General features: G+C 37.4%; 1 long non-coding RNA gene across 1 annotated transcript; it reads right to left on the bottom strand.

Moving 5' to 3' along the window:
* Positions 1-323: 323 nt before the first annotated feature.
* LOC136290203 (uncharacterized) lies at positions 324-6,125 on the bottom strand. Its single transcript, XR_010721041.1, has 4 exons — positions 5,674-6,125; positions 4,702-4,900; positions 2,015-2,255; positions 324-1,380 (listed from the first exon to the last, which is right to left on the bottom strand). It is a non-coding gene; the product is annotated as an uncharacterized lncRNA (long non-coding RNA).
* Between the last annotated feature and the right edge of the window lie 19,072 nt (positions 6,126-25,197).

Raw genomic sequence — 25,197 nt, 5'->3', positions numbered from 1 at the left:
GAACAGGTCTGTAATGTCACTTGATGCATTTAGGGAGTTTTTCGAAGTGTGCCATATTCCAGATAAGCACATTATAGGCTGCAAGTGCTTTATTTCAAGCATTGCTAGACTGACAACCAAAAGCACCTGCAACATTGGCCCGGAAGGAAATGGCCTGTAAAAATATATATATATAATTTTTAAAGGCAAATTTTACTTTCTAGAAGAACTGAGGAAATGACACTGCCAAATAGACAAAAAATTTAATAAATATCAAGGTTTAACATTAAAAGGTTTTCTGATCTTTAAAAAAAAGCTTGTTCTGATACAGGGATGTCCATGGATACAGGGTAGATTGTTTTTATTTTGCAGCTTATATATGGGGATCCTATGAACTAATGACAACAAAGAGATTAATTATGAAAGAAGTTGGGAGTAAATCTTTATTATGTAGCATCACAGATTATATGAGAAAAAAAAGATAAAAAGAGAAGAATAATCAGTATAAAAGTCCATTGGCTTTGTTTGCTTTGCATAAGCTTTGATTCTCCCATTTTTGTCATCAAAAGCCTGCAGCACCACAAGGTGGCAGCAAAAAATTAGTTATTGCATAATTTTTGACACCTGGTTATGTAAACAATAAATACACCTACTCTCCCAGTGTTGAACTTATGCAAATACCAAACCAATCTCATCTGTCATAAAAATGACACATATGGTCAAGTTCTAACATTTGCATGAAAAAAACCATGAGCATTCATCAAACAATTAAATCATCTTAAGTCAGGAATGATGACTTTTAATTTGCAATGTATCCAAAGTTGTTCATAGTAGAAAATGTTTCAAATATTCTGAATACTCAACCATTTCTCTTCCACCTGGCAATCAAAATACTTGAAATGAGATAGAAGGTTTGGAACATTAGCCCCATTTAATTTACCTTATGATACAGAAAAATAAAAATGAAAATGAGAATTGATTGTGATGAATCTGCTGCTTCCATCAAGTGCAGCAGAACTATGTGCCAAGGAGAGTTCTCTGCTGAGCCAGTTAGTGGTACAATCTGCCTCTACAGGAATAAGTGAACATCTCAAATCTTGCTTCCGGCAGGGGCAGTTGAGATTCATTCAATGCATTTCATATAAGAATCAGCTCCTAAAATGTTATTGGATATAAGTGATTGCCCAAGCAGAAGGACACGGCAAGGGTCACACTGCAGAGAATTTTTTGCTGAGATCAGCCAGAATTTCCTCTTGTAGCTTCTTTGTTGTGCACGCAAGTGCCAACTCATCCATCATTTCATTTTTTCAATGCCTAGTAAGGTCTAGTAGCCAAGAGTAGTGTGAAGAGGGACCTGACTTTTCCAAATCTCAGTCTTCTGTGTAGCTGCTCTCTGCTGCTCTGTATGGGCAGAGTTGGGTAAAGAATCACACTTCCAGCCAGAGATGTGCATGGTGGCATGTACAAGTAAGTACTTGCCAGTTTCACATCAAGGGAACATAACTTCAGATTCTCATGCATTGGTTATAATTTTCAGGACTAGGCTATGCCATTTGCTAAATATTATTTCTGTTTTTTCCAAAGAGATATTTCCATGTCACACAACTACAGAACGGTGTGCTTCCTCTGGGGATACCATAGCATACCAAGTTTTCCACATTTCTATCTCTGTATTTGTCAGACAAATTATTCAGAGTTTAAAAAATCTTTACATGTACTAAAATGTATCTTGATATTTACCTTCTATGGAAAAACTCATTATTTACAGGGAGCTATAAAGACTGTATTTCTCAGAAGATTTTAACAGACAGGAGAGGTCTAGTCCCCATCCTGCTGGCATCAACATGGATATCTGTACTCCTTTTATGGAATTTAGATCAGATTTGAGAAGTGTAGGCAACTTTTAGTGGTTCTGAAGAGCTGTTGTTCTGATCCTGTTGGTATGTGCCTGACAGGCTACCAAATGCAAGTCAGGTACTCGTGTGCCCTGCCATAGCGCTGCAGCTGCTGCACCACTGCCTTTGCAGGGACCCACCTAGCTGCTTCACCTGCAGCTGCTGCAACTGTCGATGACACAGGGTCTTTGGACCTCCCACAGGATGTGGAGATCTGCATCAGACCCCTTAGCATGAGCCTGGCTCCATGGGCAGGAAAGCTGGAACCACAGTCACTGCAGATACTGTCAGCACCAGATCACAGGGATAGATCAGGAAGACAATCAGTGCACCAGCTTTTCCCAGTGCACCAGCTTTTCCAAGGAGGGTTTCTGCTTTGATCTATGGGAACAAGAGAATTTTTTTGTTTGTGAAATTAAAGATGACATAATGACCTGTGGCAGAGCAAACCAAGATAAATAAATCTGAACGGAAGAAAAGTTGTTCAAAAGGCGTTCATCACTGCACTGTATTTTTATACTGCCATGCTCAGAAAATAAATGAAAATTATATGGATATAAGGTTAAATGGTTTAGTTTTCCTTTTTTTTCAAAGTTTTTACACTGCAATATGGGTAGGGAGATGGCAGTAGGAGAAGGGGGTGTCAGTAAGAGGGGAAGTTCAAATATGCTCCAAGGAACTGCATTGCGCATTTTTCAAAGAGAATTCCCAAAACTAGAAGGCCTTAAGCAAATGTATTTTCCTTTGGACTTGAATTGTAGGCAGAGAGATTAGAACTTGCATGTCCTGAAGCTACTTTCCTTTCATGATGGTACAACACAGAATAAGATTTTGAAGAAAGAAGAATAAGAATAAAAGAATAAGAATAAGAATAAGAATAAGAATAAGAATAAGAATAAGAATAAGAATAAGAATAAGAATAAGAATAGCCTTGGGTTTGTTTCCTCAAAATTCAGCACCAGGGCTGGATTGTTGACTGGAATGTCCCGCGAAGCTGATACACACCAGGGATGGTTTCTGAGAGGGCAAAGGGGCACAGAGACCTCAGTACAGCCACTGTCCCTGACTCAGTCATTGCAGTGTAGGGAATTCTTGCAGAGGAAAGCAAAACTAAAGGAATGCAGGAAGGGAGAATAAAGAGGTGAAACAACTGTACTTGAGGGGTCTGAGGTTTGACCACAAGCTGGTAGTGTGTGGCAGGACTATTGAGGCAGAACTGGAGGCTGCAGAATCAATTCCACAAGTGCTGAAGTCACCTTTGAAACAGCTTTCAATTTCTCTTTCCTCCTTGCAGAGTCAGATAGGAGAACAGTGGTGGTGACTCTCACTTGCATGTGCTCATCTGTGCCAACATAGATACATGCTCCTCTAAACTACGGTTTGCAGGTGAGCAGTACTGCATACAGTGTACTGGAAAATCTACTACTACATTTCATATTTGATCAGGGGTTTTTTTAACATATTTTGTCAAACTCTTCCAGGGCAACCCCATGAACCCCAGATTACCACTCATGCCTTTGATTCATGCAGACATCATCTGAAAAAAATAAACAGGATTTGGATTCTATTATAAAAATGAGAACCTCTCCTTTCATTTGGGGTGTGCTGAAATAAGAAGCTTTTTATCTTAATAGTCAGAAGCTCTTCTATGTAATATTCATACAGGATGTTGTTTAGGCTATTCTGTACTCCCAGATGAGAGGTGCTTGAAGAAAAAAATTAAAAAGTAATTATATGCATTGTCACCAGGCATTTGGGAATATATTCTGTGATATGAAAGGCAGAAAATGTGACTTAACCCTAGAATATCTGGTCTTCTTTACTGGCATGAATTACGCTATAATACTAAGAAAATTTGGGATGGAAGATAAATTAAGGGATAAATGAAAGATTTCGGCAATTTATGTATGTTCTAGGAAACAACCTGCAATTTTCCGTGCTAATATCTTCTTAAATGTATAGATTTAATAATGATGAAAGCTTTTATTAGTAGCATTTTAAAATAATATTTTTTTAAATACTACTTCCAAGCAATTCAAAATGCTTCTTGTCCCCTGGAAATTTTAATGTTAATTGGATTCTTTCACACAAAGTTGTGTAACTTCTGCCTGACCCAGATCTGCCTCCATGCAATGCTGTGAAAAGTCAAGGAAGGCCAGAAGCAGATGTTGGTTGTGGTACCAGTGAGCAGCTCAGCCCCACACAGCCTGTCGCTCACTTCCCTCTGGTGGGATGGGGAGGAGAATCATAAGAGAAAAACTGAGAAATTAATGAAAAAGCAGAAAGTGTATACTCAAGCAGATCAAAATAACTAATTAATTCTCTACTTCCTATGGGCAGGCAGGTATTCAGCTGTCTCCAGGAAATCAGAACAACTCTTTCAACTGTACCAGTTACTTAGGAAAGCAGACAACACAACTCTGAATATATCCCCTTCATCCTTTTTTTCTCACTTTTTGTTTGTTTGTTTGTTGTTTTTTGGGGTTTTTTTTGGGTTTTTTTTTTTTTTTTTTTTTTTTTTTTTTTTTTTGATAAGCACAGTACTATATGTTGTGGTATATTCTGTTGGTCAGTTGGGATAAACTGTCCCAGCTGTGCTCTCCCAACTACTTCTGTCCTAGCCTTCTGGCTGGCAGGGCAGCAGGAGAAGCAGAAAAGGCCATCCCCCTGTGTAAGCATTGCCCAGCTAAAACATCCCTGTGTTATAGGCATTGCTTTAGTCACATATCCAGAACAGCATGATAGAAGTCACTACAGAAAAAAATAACTGTATGCCAGCCACCCCCTCTACAATGTGACAAGACATAATAATGTTCTTACTACTTACTACTATTGCAGATTCAGAGTGCTGTAGACAAAACTGACCAGTGTTACAAGTCATGAATAGCTTCAGCTGTGACTCTTTGTAGTCTCTTTCAAACACTTGTCCTTCAAGACACATCTTTCACAGTTGTTTATAAGCATTCTTCTGGCTCGCTGAATCTCTGTGTGCAGGACTTTGTGATTCTGGCAGCTTCATGATACACCTGAGAATATAAAATGACAGTATGGATGGATGTCATCACTTTAGCCCATGACCAGCTGGCAGGTTTATGCTGCCCAGGTGGTCCAAAGAGGCTCAGGAATCATCCCATGGCTTCTCCCCATGCCTGCACGTAGCACGTAGCAGCCCTTGAAAGAGTAGCACCATGTAATGTCCAGTGCACAAGTGGAGCAGGGAGTGGTATGTACTTTTTCTGTCCTGGGTTTTGACTGTAACCAAACCAAGGTTCAGACAAGCAAAGCAACATTAAACATATGGAGACGGAAAGGACTGAAGCCATTTCTGCTATGAACTGTTTAGCTAGGGATAGCTTGAAAATACATCAGACTATGCTAGGATCAGATTGTCCATTTCTGTCAAAACAAGAGTACTATTTACTGGGCACTTCATTTGTCCAGGTTAATTACTGGAAAAACTTTGAGATGAAAGATAAATGACATTTATCCCAGCAAAACACAGGCTAGATACTTGATTTTAAATTTGGAAACAAAGAAAGAAAAAAAAAAGAAGAGAAGAGAAAACAAACAAACAAACAAAAAAAACCCCACAAAACAAAACAACTAAACCAAACCAAGAAATCCCAAACTAAAACAACCACTCCCAACCAAAAAGTAAATTAAAAATTCCAACCCCTCCTAAAAAAACCATACACTAAAGCCCCCTAACCCCAACAATAATGAAAAAGATAAATAAGAACTAAAATAGAAGAAAAATGAGTCAAAGAAAAAATAAAATGAAATGCCTGTCAGTTCTGACCTGGGATGATAGCTTTGTTCTTCAGATTGCCTTCAGGATCCTTTTCCAAGCCATCACTCAGATATTTGGTTGAAGAGACCTTCCGGCAAGAACCTCTCTGTCACAGTGTTAGAACTGAGAACTGATGGTTTCTTTTCATTAAAATTCTTATTTATACTACTGCTCAATACATAACCAGGGGTACAAATGGGAAGTTGGCAGTACCCCAGTGCTCCCAGTTCCTGATATTAACCTGCTGAGAGTATTCCAGTATCAAACTATTTCATTCTTCTCCTATCTCATTCAGAAAACTTATTCTTTGGTTATAAGTGCCAGTAGCAGCACATAGAAAAGAGTGTCAAGTTTATTTTCACAGCCATACAGTCTGGCTTTGGGTAATGTATAGTCTCTAATGCAAACACACAAAGGGTATTTCCTTCATTAGAGGCCATCCATCCATCATGCTGGCTAAAATAACCTATTCTTTGCAGCTCAGATAATTCCTTTAGCTTGTTACAGAATTTCAGTAATCACGTAATTTGCAACACAGGTTATATCTAACCCACCTCATCGATGCCACAGCAATCAGTTTGCACACTGAATTCACAGACAACTGTAATTTATAACTAATTGCACTGGAGAGTGAGAGGACTTAGATTTTATACTATGTTTGGCTTAGGAGGTAACCAAACCACTTTCATATACTCACCCTAAGGAAATGGAGCGGGTAACAACATATTTCAACTACTCCAGGTGCACAAGAAATATGTGATGAAAGGAATCTCCTTAGGTAGAGTCACAATTTTCTTGAATGCACTCATTTGCAAGAGAATTGGAGCTACCGTTGTCCTTATGTGCCCTTTCTGTTTAGCATCACTTCTACATCCAGTTTGGAATTTTTTTAAATGAAAAATAAATTCATGAATATAATCTGATTAAGAGATATGGTGCACTTTGAGTGGGTACCAATTCTGCCTGTCTACTGGGAATCTAGGACCTAGTGGTCGCTTGGTAATCAGTTTATACAGCATCACAAGAACAGCTTGCTTGAATGGTCCTCAGAGTAGGGTAAGAATAATTCCCTTAGCAAAGTTCAAGCCCATAATGAGGGCTGTGAAGTTGTCTACTCTAACCCAGAGTAACACATCATTAAATCTGCATGAAAATTTATTTGCAGTTTCTTCATCTAACTGGATATTCCCTAGTGTTATTAGAAACAGTAAGCGGACGTTCCCTGTTCACCATCTCTGACTTTAATGATCTGGTAGTCTTTTAATGTATCATTCTCTATTCATCCTTATTCCCTCCTTTTAAAACCAAATTTTTCAAATTGATGGAGCTCCTCTCAGATGGAAGCAATCCTATAGGCTGGATGACCCTTTTTACCCTCTTCTGTGCAGTCCTTTGTTTCATTTATAGCTCTCCCAGATCTTTATTTTTTTAGAGACTTTGTCTGGAGCTATGTTCACCTGTCACTGAAAGTTTATAATTTGATTTCAGTGTCAGTTTTTGTGGCAAGCTGTCAAACTACAGTTTAGCAGGTATCCATCAGAAGTGGGGCACATGCAAATTGTCTTCTGAGACTATCCCAAATTCAAACATCGTGAAAAAATTGCCATCCAAACAGTGAATTGAAAGCACAGTTTCAGGCATACCTCAAGACCAGTATCCAGATTTGATGGCATGTTAATATTTTACTAGTAAGGTCATTCACTAGTAAGCTCCTGGGTCCTCATCTAGCTCTACCCAACACCTTGAAAATCCTTTGGATGGGAAGGAAGCAAACTGGAAACACACCATGCTCCTGAAACTGCTCTTCCAGTGAGATGTAGACTGTAGGAAAATGTAGATGTAGACTGTGGAAGATCCCTGCTGGGTAAGGACTTGTCATAATTATCCATTATTAACACAGAAGCAGGTTGCTATGTACCAATGCTTCAGCAAAGTGGATTGTGCTCTATATTATTATCCACTAATTTGACAAATACACTTCCGCTTAGCTCATAAAGCAAAGTGCTACCTAACTTCAAAAAAGTACCCCAACAATATGGCTTATCCACTGCCACAATGCAGTGAAATTAAAAATACTCTCACCAAGTGAATAAAAAAACCTTTCTTAAGATAAAAAAATGAAAATTTGTCAAATTAAGTGTTCCAAATCTTGTAAAAAAAAAAAAAAAAAAAAAAAAAAGGTACACTTTAAAATAGTTCTGGTAAAAAAATGTGCCAGTCTACTGCTGGTGGAACAGAAATTACCCCATACAAGAGAAAGGATGACAATTCATGTGAAATGATAATCATACTGTGCTAAATGATTGTAATCCAAGTTTGGGTTCTTACATGTGCTATTTATGATCTCAGTGTTGTCAGCTAAGGGATTTAGTGTGATACAAATACAGTGAGCAGACACATTGTGCTACGGTCTCTTCCAGGATGGGATTTATTTCTGTCCTCAGATAGGCATATTTTAGGTTCTTACCTGGAATGATCCGCAGTATGAGGGGTGTCCAGAAGACCAGGGTCAGAGTAGTCTCATGTCCAATGATGAAGATGGAGAAACAACCACTAATAATGTCTTTCCTGACTTCCTCCATCCAGGTTCTCCTGGGCAGTCCTTCGATCTGCTAGCAAAACAGGTTATAGCATGTTCACTCTGCCACGTCAGGCATTGACCATGAGTTGATAGGACTGGAGGTTTAAATTCTTCCTAAAGTTTTTCTCCTTTTCTCTAAAAGAGGTAAGCCAGGCAGTTTTGAGAAAGGTGACTATTTTTTTTCTTTTTTCTCTAAGGGGCTTGCAGTTAAAAGTGGCATGCAGGATATGACATCTGTGTTGAGGCGACTGACACGGGCAATTTATTTATATTTGGAACCAGGATGGATTTCATGATAACATAAAATTGCCCGAGGTAAAAATTAAAAAGCTATCAACAAAGCATGGTAATTTAATGCTAATGTTAGTCTAAACCAGGCCCACGTATTTTGGAATTATTAATTTTTATTTGGTGTAATGACAGCAGCAGACGCAGGAAGATGAAGTCAATAATTTATTTTCTTGCCAGAGCACAGATGAAAATGGCAGTAGATCCTGAAGACACCTGCAGAGGATTTAAACCTGTGTATGATGTCATCAGACTTTCTGAAACCATACATCTTTTAAACATGCAAGTAATCAGCAACTGCAAATCTGAGTTTAGCACTACCACCAGGATGTACTACCAAACACTCCTGAAATAATTGTTTCTGTACAAGCAAAGGCACCTCAAGCTGAAGGAATAACCAACAACTGAAAAAATGGATGATAGTCTCAAGAAAAAACATTAGAATGCTTGTAGGCCAGGGAGAAAGAGAAATATATTGAGAGGAAATGACTGGCAGGGACATGAAAAGAAATACAGATCAAAGGCAGTAGCCCACATGTTTAAACTCCAGTTTCCTCAGCTGTTATCTGGACAGCTAGCTCTAAATGTTCATAAAAGAAAGGAAGACTTGCTTTGGGGTAGAGAAGTTAACAGTTCAGTTAATCAGGAATATTATGCCAGGTGAAGAGAACCTTCTTGAACAGAGCACTCAGTAAAACTCCATTCTCCACAGTTTTGCTCTCTGAACTCTGAGCCTGCTTTGGTCACAGATGATGACAGGACTCTTTTCATACAGAGTAGTTGGAGACTTCTGAGTAAGCCTGAGGTTTCAGGACTGCTGGCTGTCTGTATGCATTGGTTCTGCTAGGCAAGGTGGATCCAAAGCTTCCCCCTTGTCTGCTCAGACTGACACACATGGTGACACAGTGGTTACTGTGACCAGGCTGGGACTCACAAGCAGGAGATAGATATGGCCTTGAAGTCACTGTCAGAGATATTGGAACAAAGGAGTAAGGTTGCTTGCCTTTTGTTAGCCACAGGGGGATGACTTGCCTGAAATGGCACCTGATCAAATGGTGGTCCTTATCTTTTGTACCTAGTCACGAAGCTTGAGATTTAATCCCAAGAGATGACTCATGTTTATGATGATTTCTCATCCTTGTGCAATATCAGTTAGATTTTTTTCCTGAGACTAATCAGAGATTTCAAGTTATTTCTTCCATTAAAAGATCTTTTTTGTTGTTATTACAGCAAAACAGCAAACTAGAATTGCATTAATACATTAATAAAAGTTTCTAACTCTAATCCACCTAAGTTAGAGGGACAGCTGTGAAGCATTTCCCAACCAAAAAAGGTCAAAAAAAGCACTTTGGGGGTCAAATAAAGAAAAAAAAAATAAAGAAGCGAGATCAGCGCACTGGATAATGCCCTTGTGGAAAAAGGTAAATAAATTTTTTACAAATAACAAAATAGATTCTTCTGGAGAATTTATTTAAATATAACTATTTCTACTGGGTATCAAAGAGTTAAAGCCAAGTAGAGTGAAGAAGGAACCCAAAGAATTAAAATTCAAAGTCAACAATATTTAACTCTATTATTTTTCACCAAGCTACCAAATGAATTTTTTAATGTCTTTTATGGGGTGAATACAATGAATTCTGCCTTAATGCTGGGATAGTTAATAGTGAAAAGCATAATTACAGAGAGCAAAATCAGTAATACACTTAATTCAAGAAAGACAAATTCCTGTTGATGATAGCTTCTCAGATACATTTTGTTTACATTTTATAAAACATCTGTCCCTACTCATATTATAAGTTAACTATGATTATTTGTGCCCTTCTTCTAGTGAAAAGCACATTCAGAATTCTACATAGTAGAATAATATCTCTGATAAGACTTTCCTTTCATGATTTTCCTGTCTGTTTCTCTAATAAATAGATTATTGATGTTAATGAACTCATGCTTTATCAAACTGCTCAACAGACTATGCTCTTATGTGCTTATTCTGTATATACATGAACTTTTGATATTGCTTGACTCACAGGAATCATTTCATTATAATTTTTTTTTCATTTCTGTATGAAAATTTGACAGTGCTTGACTTAAAATTTAATTTTAAGGGAGAAAAAAACCTGAAATGGTAACCCTACATTTGTTAGGCAGCTAAGGCCAAAGGTAACTTAGATTTGACTTCTAGATAAGGCAACATTATCTTGTTTGTAGCAGAGAGGTACCTAGGTGGTTCGGAACAGCAGATGTAGGATTCAGTTGTCCTAGGATAAGGTATCTTTTGCTGAGGTCCTCATGGTTCTCAGCTGCCAACACAGGGTTGTGAATGCCTCACAAAGGCTCTTATGAGTCTGACTCTCTGCAGTATCCCATTTCGATTCCAGCAGGTACATGTAGGCAACAGGAAGCCCTCCCTAACACCCCCAAGCGTCAGTAACTGTGCGTGGGTGCCTGTGCATGAGCAAGTTGCCTATCCCAGTCTGTACACCTGAGCCAGCCTCAGGAGCTGACAGGCTGCGGGGGGGGGGGGGGAAGGTCTGCTTTAGGATGATCTGATAAAGTAGGTCTATGTTATGTAAAGGATTTCTATAGGATCATGTGAGATTAACAACATCACTTAGCAACACATCACTTAACAGCTGTAAATAGGTGGAAATATTTTCCCAGCCTTTTGTCTTTCACACAGCCTCCTTCTCTGGCTGTCTATGTGCCCGGCTTTAACTGCTTAACTGCTTTGAGACTGATTTCTTTGCTGCTAATGGTCACACATAAAGCAAACACCCTTTCTGGGATTAAATCACTTTAATCATAGAATGTTTTTCTTCTTAGAAAAAAAGAATAACGAACTCTTTTCTGTTTTGCAAACCAAATTTTTATTTTATAAGATCAAGTTTTCAGCTGGTTCACAGCAAAGGCTCTAGGGACATTGTAACACTTATTCATAAGTATTTAATACCTAGATTGTCTATTTTAAAGTGAATTATCCATGATCTGTAATCTGAAAATCTTCTGTGATTTCCAATCCCATAATGATCAGGTAGAAAAATTGTGTAATTTAGTTTAAAACATGCATTTCTCATGCATATTTTTAAGGTTTCAGTTAGAAAAATAGTTTGTCGTTCTTTACACAATCAATCCATATGGAAACTTATTTTGTATTGCACCTTGCTACAAAATCCTTCTCTTTAACATCACTGGGGTTTTCATGACTTCTTTCCAAACCAATCTGTCTGTTCTGTTTGCCCAGCTGCTACTGAGATGAAAAATCAGTTACAAAAAAGACACTTTGGAGTCCCCTTTGACTTCAGCTTTATTTTGCTATCAGCCAAGGTACTTCTAATAGCATAGTGCCCCATGATTTAGAAGGGTAGCTGAGATTTGCCTCTCTAGGTCAACAACGTCCTGTCACAGCATCTTCACTAAGTTTGTTTAGCAACAGGGAAATGTCCATTAGCATAGCTGTTTATTGTTTTGATTCTGAAACTAAGATTTTAAAAAGTCCTTTGTCTTTCTTTAGGGTTACAATTCAACATCTATGCCGTTGAGTACATGTTGATCTGAGGTTCAGCAAACTGAACAAGGTACTCAGAGGAGAACCTCCAGATATGAGAAATTGCTGGATGTGCTGGATATCTGTGAGAAGCTGAGAGAAGATAGTGCCATGAGCACTGGCTGGACTTCACAGGTTACTAAAGAGAAGGTATATGAGACAGCCAGACTTGACAAATAACTGAAGGGGAGCAGAATCTTCAAAGGCTGAGCTACACCTGGAAAACTGGCACAGCAATACGTTGCAGAGGCAAAATCATCTAAGTAATTGTAATATCAGAAATACTTGATGTGGGTGTGGAGGTAGTAAAACTGAGACCCAGTAGGGAAAACATAATTTGGGCAGGTTGTTTACTTGGTAAAAGCTCGGGGCTGACAAAAGAAGGTACAAGAATGAAAATGAGAGTAAATAAATGAGAAAAAATGTAATAAGTTATATATAAAAAGTGCACCTGCTGCTATCTAGGGCTTGATGACCACAACAGCTGCACCATAAGGACCATAAATCAAGCTCAGACCATGTATTATAAGTGAAACCTACTTCTGTATCATAGAGAACATGGGGGAGCAGGGAACGTTCCCTGGGTAACTGGAAAAAAAAGGACACACAGATGGAGTGTTGTAGTATCATCACGTCAGTGCCCTTTCGAGGGTGACAGCTCTGGCAATTACCCAGCTGTTACCTTGTAATATTTTTATTTGAAAATAAAATAAAGAAGCAGTGTAGAGGATCTACTGATTATGCAAATGCCTTCCAGTTGCTGCTAAAATCATACAGGTGAGACTGTGACTCACAATCAAAGCTACGATGTAAATAAGAAGTAGCAGCAGAAGAGTTTTTGCTAATGTGCAGCTGTAAGTTCTGGTTTTGGCAGTAGTGGGCCTCGGGGACTTCTGTTTTGAGCTGTTTGTTTGCTCTCCAGCAAGGTTATGGTGAAGTGGATTGTAGCTTTGAACAGACAGGAGAAATACTCATCAAAATCTTCTGCTCTATTTTTAAGGTGTGGAGGAGGAGGAAGAAAATTAAATATTACTTCACAGTGATCCACTTTTTTTCTACTCCAATATTGACTAAAAATAGTGCTGAGAAGAGTTAAGTATATTTGAATTATTTTGGGATTATTTTTCTAGTATCATTAAATAGCTGACTGAGAATCTGTCTAGGCAATTAATATTTATTAATGAAAACATTGGAACAGTAGACAAGTTTTAGAGGCCTGAAAGAAGTCATGACTTTTAACTACGGGGAGAAAAAAAAAAAAAAGAATGTCATAAATGAAAAACTAGCTTGCACTATGAACAGTAATGTGTAGCAGATAAAGAAATATGTATGTCTATGTTCATAATTGAACTTTTCAGCTCTCAGACAAAAGCTTGTTCCTGGCCACTGCAACTTTTTCGAGCTAGCTGGGAAATTTGATGGTACCTGGACTAAACCAAAGTGGCGTGTCCTAAACGCTTTAATTAATGAGAAGACATGAAACAGAACCACCCAGCTAGGGGGCTGGTCACACATTAGACTACTAGGCACATACACTCTTTAGATTGGATGAAAATCAAGGGCTTAGAATTCTGCAAAGGCAAAGTGGCGTTGAAAAGAAGGGTTCCCAGAGAAAAATGGTCTTAGAGGGAAAGAAACCCAGAAATGAGGTGGTGAAGATCGTGGAAATAGGGAAAAATCCCAAGATCAGACAGCTACATGGGGACAAATACCATGGGACACCCAGGAATCCTGGCCAATAATCCCTGGTATAGGTAAGTGTGAGCAGCAACATGGTGGGGTCTGGCTTGGTTTCTTGCCTGATGTTTGTGGACCGGCAGCAATCTTCCTGATGGGAAAGGAAGCCAACACCTAAGAAAATGCTGTGGGAGCAAGCAAGTGCAGTGTAAGTGTAGCATAATCAAGTAGGTTAAGGACTCTAATCTCAGAGGTTCTTAATTGCCCTCCAGTGTCCAGTTCCAATGTGGTTTGTCATTTATTCTATCCTGGCAGTGTCAATAATCCTAGATGTTTTAAGTCAAGTCCCATGATCACTTCCCCAGGAAAAAAAAACATAAAATGAATGGTAGAAGATTCAAATCCTTAAACTATGATAGGACCATAACATGATCAATTTCTATTAAAACAGTTTACTGAAAATAAATTTTGTCAAAACAATTTGATACCTATTGATAAAAGCGTTAGTGTCAATGTAACATAATCTTTGATTGGTTTTGACTTTATGCCTGACATTTCCACTAAAAAAAAACCCCATAAAATCAACATGACATACTTGTACTATTGTCTAGCTGACAGATGCCAAATGCCATTGGCAGTGGAGATTCATCATCACACTGGTAGGTTTCTAGTGGAGCTCTGTGGAAATCAGCTCTTGTCCTGTGCTGTTTAATATTTTTCTTTCATCTGTATCCTGAAAGAAAATAATTTAAAATCTTAGCTTCTGTGGGTAAATGACAAAACTCTTGGAGGAGTGATAAATAATAAAATAGACAAGTGTTCTGTAGCCTTTGAAAGAGAAGTGCAAGAAAGAAATCATGAAAGGATAATATACCAATAAAATGGTTAGGGTGCCGCGAAGGGCACGTGTACATCTTGTGCTCCTTTTGCAGTGAGAAGAGAGAAATTGACATCTCTAAATTGTGTTTTTTCCTAGAGCAGAAATAAAATTGGTCAACAGTATGGATACTATAGATACCTGTTTTTCTCCCTTAACCATAAAGGGAGTTGAAGTAAATTGACTTAGATGTAGATTTTTTCCTGTAAAGATTTGCAGTTACGTTCAATAGACCATGATTGCTGCCATGTCAGAAACAAGTGTTTATTCAATGACTGCCTGGTTGGAAATACTTAGGAAGGTGGGACTCTCTAAGTAGAAGTAAGTGTATACTTCTTGGCAAACTCTTGGGAATACAGATATTAACAGAATTTTGTGTGACTTCTGGCAATTATCACAGTTGATTTATATAAAAGTTCCAAATCCAGGAAAAATGAATCAAAAACTTCTGAAATAACAAAACTGTCTTCTTTGTGGTAATATTCTCCTGAGAAACTGTAAATTCTATTTCTCAGCTTAAAGGACAAGATAGAATCATCTGGAAATCCTTGTAATACAGATCTATTTTGACCATTATTTACTTTTTCTTGCATTGTATTTTACTTTTTGTTAAAAACCTGCTGTATTTTCTATCATTTCACAAATTACAAATGGGAAAACTGAGCAGCTGTTAACCTTTCAGACACATTTCTTCCTCTGTGTTTCTAGTGTCCCTTGTTCTGAAGAACATTATTCTGTATTCAGGCCTAAGCTACCCAGTGAGCTACACATATTTTTTCCACTCCACTCAGTGTTGTTGCTGTTTTCACAAGGAACGTGAAACAGAATCCAAGACTAAAGAGACAGAGTTCAACCAAAACATTAAAAGGCCTGCCCTTCAACATTTTTTCATTGACCTCAGGTCCTTCTCACTTACCAGGTCTATATTTGAGCCATGGCATATTAAGAAAGATGGTGTTTGAATTCTGATGAGAGCTGCAGAACTATTGTTTTGGGCCATGAACAGTCACATTTTTTCTCTCAAGGGCTTTGAGATGAAGCTAATTAAGTCTTATACAACACAGACTATAGATTGTAGAGGAATATATTTGCAATCCTGTCCAGCTCAGATACGTATCAGATCATTGTCCTCTATATGTGTGTTCTTATCTGCAAATTGTAATCTCCTTCTGAGGAGAGACTCTTGTGAAAACTGTTTCCAGCAGTCTTCCTCAACCTGGCTCTATCTTCTGTTTACTCCTGTGATTAAATGTAATGGAATGTCCTATTAGTGGTGCAAATGTTCTTCTGCTATCCTAATTATTCTCTTGGCCATTAATGAAAAGAAGAAAAGCAATTCTAGAGGTCATGTAGCACTGGAGAAACATGCAGTTTCTGCTCTGTGTTTGTACACTCTGTTTTCATTAAATATTTCAGGTGCAGCTCTGCAAAGCAATCAACACATAGGAAAGCAACCTGAAGTATATAAAAATCTGAAAATAACACTGGTAAAATAACAAAGATGGTATAAAAGAAAAATATGGCATTAAAACAAATGAAAGGGTACTTCTGTTACATTTCTATCAAACCTTTCTTATATTTTATTTGAAAAGGGAAGTTTATATACCAAGATAGATGGGATGAATGACAAATAACCTCACAGCATCTGTAAGCAGGTCATTGTAGCTGCTTTGCCCATACAGAGCACTCAAGCTATCACAGCACAAAAGAAGAATGAAAGGATGTTTTCCTCTGTGTAAAGCAATCCACAGGAATGCAATGTCTCTATGCTGCCTGCCAGGTGCACACCAAGCTGCTCTATCACTCTGCTTTCTCAACAGGATTAGGGGAGAAAAATAAAATTAAAAGTCAATGTGTCGAGATAAGGACAGGGAGATTGCCCATCAGTGGTATCATGGGCAAAACAGACTCAATTTGGGGAAAATCAATTTAATGTATTGACAATTAGTCACATCAATTTAATGTATAGACAATTAGTAGGAAAACAAGAAAAAAAAATCTAAAAAATCTCCCTACTTGCCAGGGTCGGCTGGGACAAGTGGGACAGGAGTACAGGAAATAGTCTGCAGTCAGTTACTGTTTTGTCTCTGCTTTTCCTTAACTCACATGCTCATGCTTTGTGTTCATGTCATCCAGTAGTTACCTACATACCCCTGTGCACTGCATCTGTCTTAATGGCAAAACTGTACCCCAGTGTGAGGTGCAAGAACTGGGTGGTCTCTAAAATGACTTGCAAAACAATGACATCTGGAGACAGCTTGAGAGTTGGCTGTCCTCAAGCACCTGTGTGATGGCATTGGCTGTGCAGCATGGATTCATCCCACCAGAGCAAGTGATGTGCACTGGCAGGGCATGGGGCAGGATGATACACTGTCTGAAATTGCTCCCAGAGAATAGCCAGAGCTCACCAATAGAAAGGCCATTTTGAAAGACAAAGGCTCCTGAAAAAAATTCAAGAGGTTTGCACAGCATAGAATTGAGATAGCTTTTGATAAATTATTTTTATTTTGTGGCTTCACACTGAAGGTCAAGAGATTTCACAGCCTGATATGAAGTCCTACGCTGCTCCTTCCCTCTGACCAACTTCTTCTTATTTGTTTATTTTTTGCCTTCTTTTTCTCTTTATAAAGAAGCATCACTAATGTGATAAACTCCATATGTGAGGTCCCTTCAGTAATCAGTGTTCCTAATGTAATTCTCTTAGGCAATTTTTGGATTGCTCTTAATGAGAGGTTCTGAGGTAAAGAAAGGATGATGCTGGAAAGTATTTTAAAAAGAGGAGTCTTTGACCTAGAACTTCGATTAGGTGCTGTACTGAGGCAGATGCCTTTGTTCAATACCCAGAAAACAAAGTTATTGCCTTTAGCTAACAATAATTGTACAAAAATGAATTTACAAGTGAATGAATATTTACAATGGCAATTGAACAGTAACACTCATTTTTCTCTGAGGCAATTAAAATACCTCATCTTACTCTAGGTCATCTCTCTGTCCCAGTAAATGAATAATTACTCCAGACAGTTTCTTAGGAAAGCACAAAAAAATACCCAAAAAAACCAAAGCCATCCTGAAAGAGTGATGTATTATTGAACAACTGCCAAAAATTTAGAAATGTAGCCAGCTTTTAACATTTTCTAAAGGATTAAAAGATCAAACCTGATTTAGTAGCACATTGCTTCATTTCACAGGGGTTTTCATTCATTCATTTAGGGATAGGACAGAAATAGGCCTTAAAATTGTCTGTATCAAGAATAAAGTGCATTCCCAATGGTGGAAGGCCAGGTGGTATGAAGTGTAAAGGTCATTTAACCCTTCTGTGTACAAACTTTCCCACACAACAGAACACTTGGGCTAGGTGATCTTGGAGAAGACGGAATTTTAAGTATGTTTTGAACTAAGGATCAAGGTGTTTGATTGAGAACATGGAGTATCCTTTATCTTTGAACTATTTGTTAGATCTTCCTTTCAATTCCTGTAAATCTGTGGAACTTCCCTTACTAAAATTACAAGTCAGAGTCCTAGGGAGACTCCTCACTTGGTTCTAACTCATTCTCTTGCAAATGCTTTGTTCATTGACCTATCTCTTTTGGAACTGTTTTGTGACCAGTTCTGAGTATGCTTTCCAAAGTTTACAATACCGAAGTTGGTTTTTTTTTTCCCCTGCATTTAGTATTGCTTATTTATGTGAAAGAAAAGTGTTGTCATAATTTTATAGCACTATTTAGATTTATGGTATTTATCTTGCCATTGTTACTGCTATTGAAGGGTGATTGAAAATTACTTATAAGACATTTTGCCCAGAGAACACTTAGCTTGATTTTTTTTTTCCCCTTGGAGGGAATCAGTCTTGGAAAAATACTTGCACTGGAACAACACAGAAGTCAAATAAGTCTTTCACATTTCCTGGCCTGCGATTAATACTAGGTTTTAGATCAATATAATATAGATACTTACATCTTCTTCAGTGAACGTCATGATACTGTTGGAAGTAAGCAAAGAGCACTGTAGCAGAAGTTAATTTCTTGGCTGATGGACTGGGAGCATTGGCAGCCTAAAGGACTACTCTCTCCATACAGACACACTGGTAGCTTGGATTAGGAAAGAAATTTTAACTTGCCCAAATATGGTGATGAAAGGGTTGGTAATGATAACTTTTCTTTTTGAACAACATCCCAATTAAATGCTTAAATGCAACTCAGTAAATGATAGCATATTTTTAAATAATAGCTTTTTACTTTTTGCGTTTTTCTGAAAAAAAAAAAAAAGTCTTGATGTGAAACCTTCTCTTGTGAGAGAATTTTTCACTTTCAATAAAATCCTGGGTCAGGATGTGTAACAAAGGACTGTCTCTTTCCTGACTAAAAGTAGACAGGTTTGTGTAAAGCAACCTGATAAAAAGAAATTATGAGGTGAGTCTCTATGTTAAAGTAAATGTCACCTCTCCTTTGTATACTAGAATAAGTAAAAAGAGGCAAAAAGATTTATGGCTTAAAATTTGTAAAGTTTTTACTTTTTTTGTATTCAGGACAGTGATGTAAATTACATGATTTTTTTCAGTGTGGTTATAAGTAGATTTTTTGTAAAAGGCCGATTAAACTGAATAGTTTCATTTGCCCTCAGAAACGGCTGTAATCAACAATAATAGAGAAGGCTGAGTTTGCTGTATTTGGCTTTGGATAGTTTTTTATAGGCTTTTTTATTTTTTTTAAATTCACTTTGTGACAAATGGCTTAGCTTGAATAGCTTGCCTTGTTTGGTGTGATTGGTGTCCAGACTGAGTACATTAGGAAGTGATGATACTTATCTGTGTGGTTCACATGCTAATTAAATTGACTTTACCAAAGCATACAAATGTTTCCCATTATTTTCTTTTCTCTCACCTTGTGTCAATACATCTCTGTAATAAATCAGAAAATCTTTATTCAGCAGGCAGATAGTATTTGAGAAGTGCAAAAGATGCATTCATTTCAAGGTTTTTTACTTTTTTCAGCAACTAGCTTGCAAAGGCAGAGAAGTATCAGGAAAGAAAATCTTTACTATGGCAATTTCTTTGGTTTGTACACCATGAAAAGAAAAGATAAACTGATGGGCTGCTTATTCATAAATTGAAAAAGTGTATTTATATGACAGCTTAAATGAGCTCTGGCAAAATCCACTTTTAAGCTTCGGTTTGTATATTGTGAGAGCTGTTTGACTAATCAAACAGAGGTGGCTGTTTCATGAATAATTCATAGTGCAGTGCCCATGAAGGAGCGGGCTGCAAATACCTGCAGCAGAACTCCAGTGACACCGTAATTAGCAGCTGGCATTGGGCTGATGATGTCACCTTGCTCTGATGTGTAATTATAACATGACCTGTTGATGAAATTGTTGGTATGTAATATTTCCCCTCTCCTGTGGCATGCACTCTTTTTCACAAAGCAGAGGCCGTGGCCCTTCCATCCATTATTCCCAGCCCAGTAACCCCTGGCTACACCTCCCTTTGCCTCTCAACACCCTTTGTCGTCCTACATCCTCTTCTTCTTCTTTTATTCACCATGATCTTCCTTCCAACCTCCTGCTAACACCATGAAGGGGGATGTAAATTTTGGCTGTTCCCACAGATTTTGAGTGTTGGGCCCACAGGTAACATTTCTGGTTTAATAGCCTGAAATACCCCCAATCAGAATTTCTTTGGGAACAAAACAGAAGTTACTGGTCAAAATTTTGTTGACTTGATTTTTGTTGTTGATGTTTTTTAATGAACCACATTGCTAACTTTACTTGTAACTGATGTGGAAGAGCACAATGTTAGCTCTCTTACTTTAACAGACTCATGGTAATTTGTGAACCAGTAATTTCCTTTCTCTGAATCTCAGAGGTGTTTATACAACAGTGAATTGCTCATTTGTGCAGTAGGAATTTTATTCAAGATAGTGTCCTGGTTGTTATCTTCTCAATGATGTCTTCCATAGGTGTTTGGATTTGTATTACTGCTGGTTATTCTGTGATGTGTGTTCATTTAGACGTGTAAATATTGGCCAGCGCTCTGCATTGTAATCACACAGTGCTCTGGGACTGAACTCACAGTCTTTCACTACCAAAGTGAGAAAGCTATCCACACAGCCTAAATAACACACGGTCAAATGGCATTTTTATAAAGCAGCTGGAGTGATATTTCTTTGTTTGGCATCTGTTTTTAAATGGCTGAGACTCAAGTGTGTATTTGTGTTTGGAAAGGAATGTTAGCAGCAAAGAGTGAAGAAAGAAAACTTTTTCCTTTGTCAAACATTCTGGTGCTTATTGAGATGAACATTTGTAATAATTACAAGCCAGGGAGACACATTATAGCAGGCCCTTGTTTAAAGATTTTGGAGGGGTAGGAGACTTGCTTTCTGTGTTGGGCCGTATCAGTCAGTACTTGAAGATAAGGAAAGCAGCAAAACCTCTTTAATCTTGAAGGAAAGGGTAAAATTTGTGATTCATAGACACTCCCTCTTTAGAGAACTGGGTGCAACTTCCATTTGCAGTGGGTAGTGCTAAAGTGCATGGAGGGTCGTTCTGCCAGCTGTGTGTACAGAAATGTCATGCCTGGTAACATGGGGCAGTAGCTAACTGTAGGGACTTGATTCTTTAGTCCTACACAAACAGTTAATCTCTGGCTAATTATGATTCTGGCAACAAAATTTTTACTAATCATTATCTTTTACTTTCTTTCTGTGGCTTGGAAGCCTTGCAGTGATTTTCTGAGAAGGGTTGTTTAATTGTTTATATCATTATACAAAGGATTAAGAGGAAGAGTTGGGGGGACCAGGAGATACTGCCTGGCTGATGAACAGTAACCCATATTTCCACAGAAGATGTAGGATCCAGAGTCTGTGGTGCAGGAGCTCCCCAAACAGAGATCAATCTTCCTCCAAGAGCAAAAATGCTGTTACAGCATCTGAAAGTCTGAACCAAGTCTATTTAAATGGAATAATCTAATTAAGTGGTCATGAAACCAAATATTATCAAGGACTGGAGGAGCTGATGTCTGATTGAAGAATGGGATTGACAATCACAGCCTCTGCAGGCTGAGCATTTTCTTCCATTTCCTTTTCTGGCTTAAACTCTGCAAGCACTTGTGTGTACTAGAGTAACGAGCCCTCAGTGCAGGTGTGAGAGGGACCTCATCTCTGCTGAGATGCTCATGGTTGAATAACTGAGCTACAGACAGCCCTTCTTCTTGCATGAGCCACTGAGCTGCAAAATCGGAGAGTGTCTGCACAAACGAGTACATGATTGCATCTGACTCCTGTACCCAGCATGGAAGAGTTGCATATTGCCATTCTGTGGCCTAAATGATATCTAAGACCAAGGCAACAATGAAGCAATTCAAGTGTTTGTATACATATTTTTATGGCACTAGTACAATATTGCAACAGTTTAGTTCTGTGGCTAGCAAAAATGAATAACGAATTTTGTGGGGATTAATTTTAAATTGACAGAAACTATGGTTTCCCAAAATATCTAATGTTTTTCCCATTATAATAAAATTTTACAATGTACTCTTTCTATTTACAGAATCACAGAATAAGCGGAGTTGGGAGGCACCCTCAAAGGATCAAGTCCAACTCCTGGCCCTGCACAGGACCATCCCCAGGTGTCACTCCACGTGCCTGAGAGCACTGTCCAAATGCTTCTTGAGCTCTGACAGTATCGGTGCTGTGATTTTCCTGGGGAACCTGTTCTAGTGCCCAACCACTCTGTGGATGAAGAACATTTCCCTAATATCTAACCTAAAACTCTCCTGAAACAACTTCAGTTCTTGGGTCTTTAAAGATTCCTTTTTAAAACTAATGTTATTGTAATTATCTCTGCCTAAATATTTTTGCAGTTAATACAAAAGTGACAATTTCTGCTGATTTATCTTGTCTGTTTAAAAGGCTTTCCTACTTCTATGAAAAAAAATTATAATATGAGATCAATAATACGCTTTTCTAGAGTTAGAAAAACTCACCAATTGTCAAATCTAAATTAACTTTGTGAGATTTAAAGATAAAGCAAAAGAAGTAGGACTAATCTGAAAAAAAATGACAGCTTTTAATAAGGACAAAATAAGTTTATGCAGAGTAAGAGGTAAGATTTCCAATACCTCTACTCTTCCTCTCATTTTTTTATTCTTTTTTCCCCTCCTTTTTCACTTTGGCACTGTCATTTGCCAGAAGAAGTGATTACCAGAGAGAAAAAAAAAAAAAAAAAAAAAACAAAAAAAAAAAAAAACCAGTTTTCTCCTGTATTTCAAGTTCTTGTTAGCACAGAGGTCTGGAATGTTAATTACAGAACTCAATTATCTCAAGTTAAAATTCTATTAACCGCACAGGAAAGAAATGGAGTTGTCAAGGTAAAATGAGCTAGGCAAAGTGAAGAGTGGATGGGCTACGGTGGCAGGATGGATGTAGAGAATAATGGGTGAGTGCTTCAATATTTAATTCTGTATCTTGTATGAATGTATTTTTAAACTCATTTGACAGTTTTCTGAATTTTTAAAAGAGTTACATGCTGCATCTCTATTTTTAAGAAAAAAAAACAAAACAAACTGTTAAGCAATAATGTAACAAATTACAGATATCTGTGAAATTAGAATACTTATCCACTCTCCAAGTAGTCTGATTGTTTCTTTTGCTTGTCTAATCTGTCTCACATCTTTTAGTTATATTTGGAAACATATCTAAATCATTGCTTGTGCCAAACTTGTTTGCTAGTGATATAGCTTCACTTATTTCTTTAGTCTTTTTCAAAATAAAAGAAGGAAAATAATTAAGCAGATTTTGTCTTTGAAGAACACACTGAAAAACCTACACAGTTTCGAACATAAAATCTTTGTAAATAATATTTTTATTAAGAAAATCCTTGACTGACTACTAACAAATTACAAGTTTATTAGAAATTTTCATCTATATTAAGCAATTTCTATACTTAAGAAATTTTTCCCCTTTTTTGAAAGAAAAGGAAACAATAGGGAAGAAGAAATATTATTGTCCTAGGCCTACAGCCTTCAGTTTAGGCCATAAATATGGCTTAGGGCAATGAGAATAGATGCCATTATGGTATTGAAGGTTATAGTTTCTAGAAATAGATTCTTAAAAGATAAGGAAAGAGACACATGGCAATATTTTATTCTGTCAAGCTTTGAACTGCTGATGAGACAAATTGTACTATTTTCAAAAAACACCTAATTGATGTAGGAACAGTTTTTCTGAAGTTAATGGAACCTTATTTCAGAGAACATTGATGGAAATGTGGTTGTCTGATCTATTCAACGTTTTTGTAAGTCTTATTTGTAAATGCTTTGTAAATTCATCTTTAAAGTTCTGAAGTCACAAACTTCAGAATGCAATAACTCAAGAATCTTTCCTTCCTTAATTCCACAGGACAAGTTTTATTAGTAATTATTTTTAAAATTCTCTAAAATGATTGAAACAGAGTTACTGTTTTGTCACATTTAACAACAGTAGTCTTCCAAAAAACTTATTAACCATATGTTTCAGGAAAGGTAGAGCCTCATTTTGAGAATGATTTTAAGTAAGCAGAAAATTGATCTGATCCTTGGAATGTAGCTTTTACCTTCTGTACTTTTCTGAATTTCTTTCTGACAATGATGGTATAATTTATCTATGGTTTATATTATTTTTCTGTGGTATGGTACTTTTAAAATGGATGCTCAGATATTCAAAGAGGCATATAACATTTTCCATGAGAAGTCATCAACTCAAACACTATTGACTGAATTTTGAAGTGATATGCTTTAGATGGCATAAATCAAACCAGTTACTTGCATGAAGTAAAGCTCTTGTCCTAATTAATTTCATCTCTTCATGCAGATTTTCTGTTAACAGATTTCCTGAGAGAGCTACTTCCTTTCCATTTCCATCTGTCTGGGGATTTCAAGTCCTACCTTTCCTAGTCTCTATAGAAAAATCAATATAAGCAATTTGTTATAGAAGGTATGACATGCATCTTATATGAGGGAGGTGTTTGCTTTCTTAGTGTAATGGAGCTTGGTGGTGAACAAAATGTATTTGCAATTACTCCTGAAATTCATAAAATAAAATATAGCATTTTGAAGGATAACCTGAGATATTTTTGGTGGAGCAACTCTTGTGTGTTAGTGCTAGCTATGATTTTAAGAAGTCAGACAGTCTCCAAAATCTTGTTTTAATCTGAAGAAATAATTCCATCAATGCCAATGTTAAAATATGTTTTGACTTCAGAGGACCCAGGATTATTCCTCTTTTGTCCTTACTATCTACACATCAATGACCTGCTAATATTAGATAGATGATTTCAGTAGGTAGTCATGTCATAGCTAGAGCTGTGGAAGTTATTTATTATCAACTGGGAGTACAGCAGCATTTCATCTGACTTTAAAATCCTTAAGTTGCCCAGAAATCTTTGAAATAGGACACAGATTTTTAGCCTTCACACCAGCTTTACTGAGAAACAGAAGGCAAATTCTAAAGCCAATGAAGTTCTACCGAAAAAAAAAATCATCAAAGTAAATGTAATTTAATCTAAAATCATATGAAGCCCCTTTCTTCTGGGTAACCA

The sequence above is a fragment of the Chamaea fasciata genome, unplaced genomic scaffold (genome assembly GCF_029207755.1).
Source record: "Chamaea fasciata isolate MVZ Bird 193981 ecotype frontalis unplaced genomic scaffold, bChaFas1.0.hap1 SCAF_5, whole genome shotgun sequence".
NCBI classification, from domain to species: domain Eukaryota; kingdom Metazoa; phylum Chordata; class Aves; order Passeriformes; family Sylviidae; genus Chamaea; species Chamaea fasciata.
The sequence above is the reverse complement of the archived record's forward strand: the minus strand, read 5'-3'. Positions and strand labels throughout refer to the sequence as shown.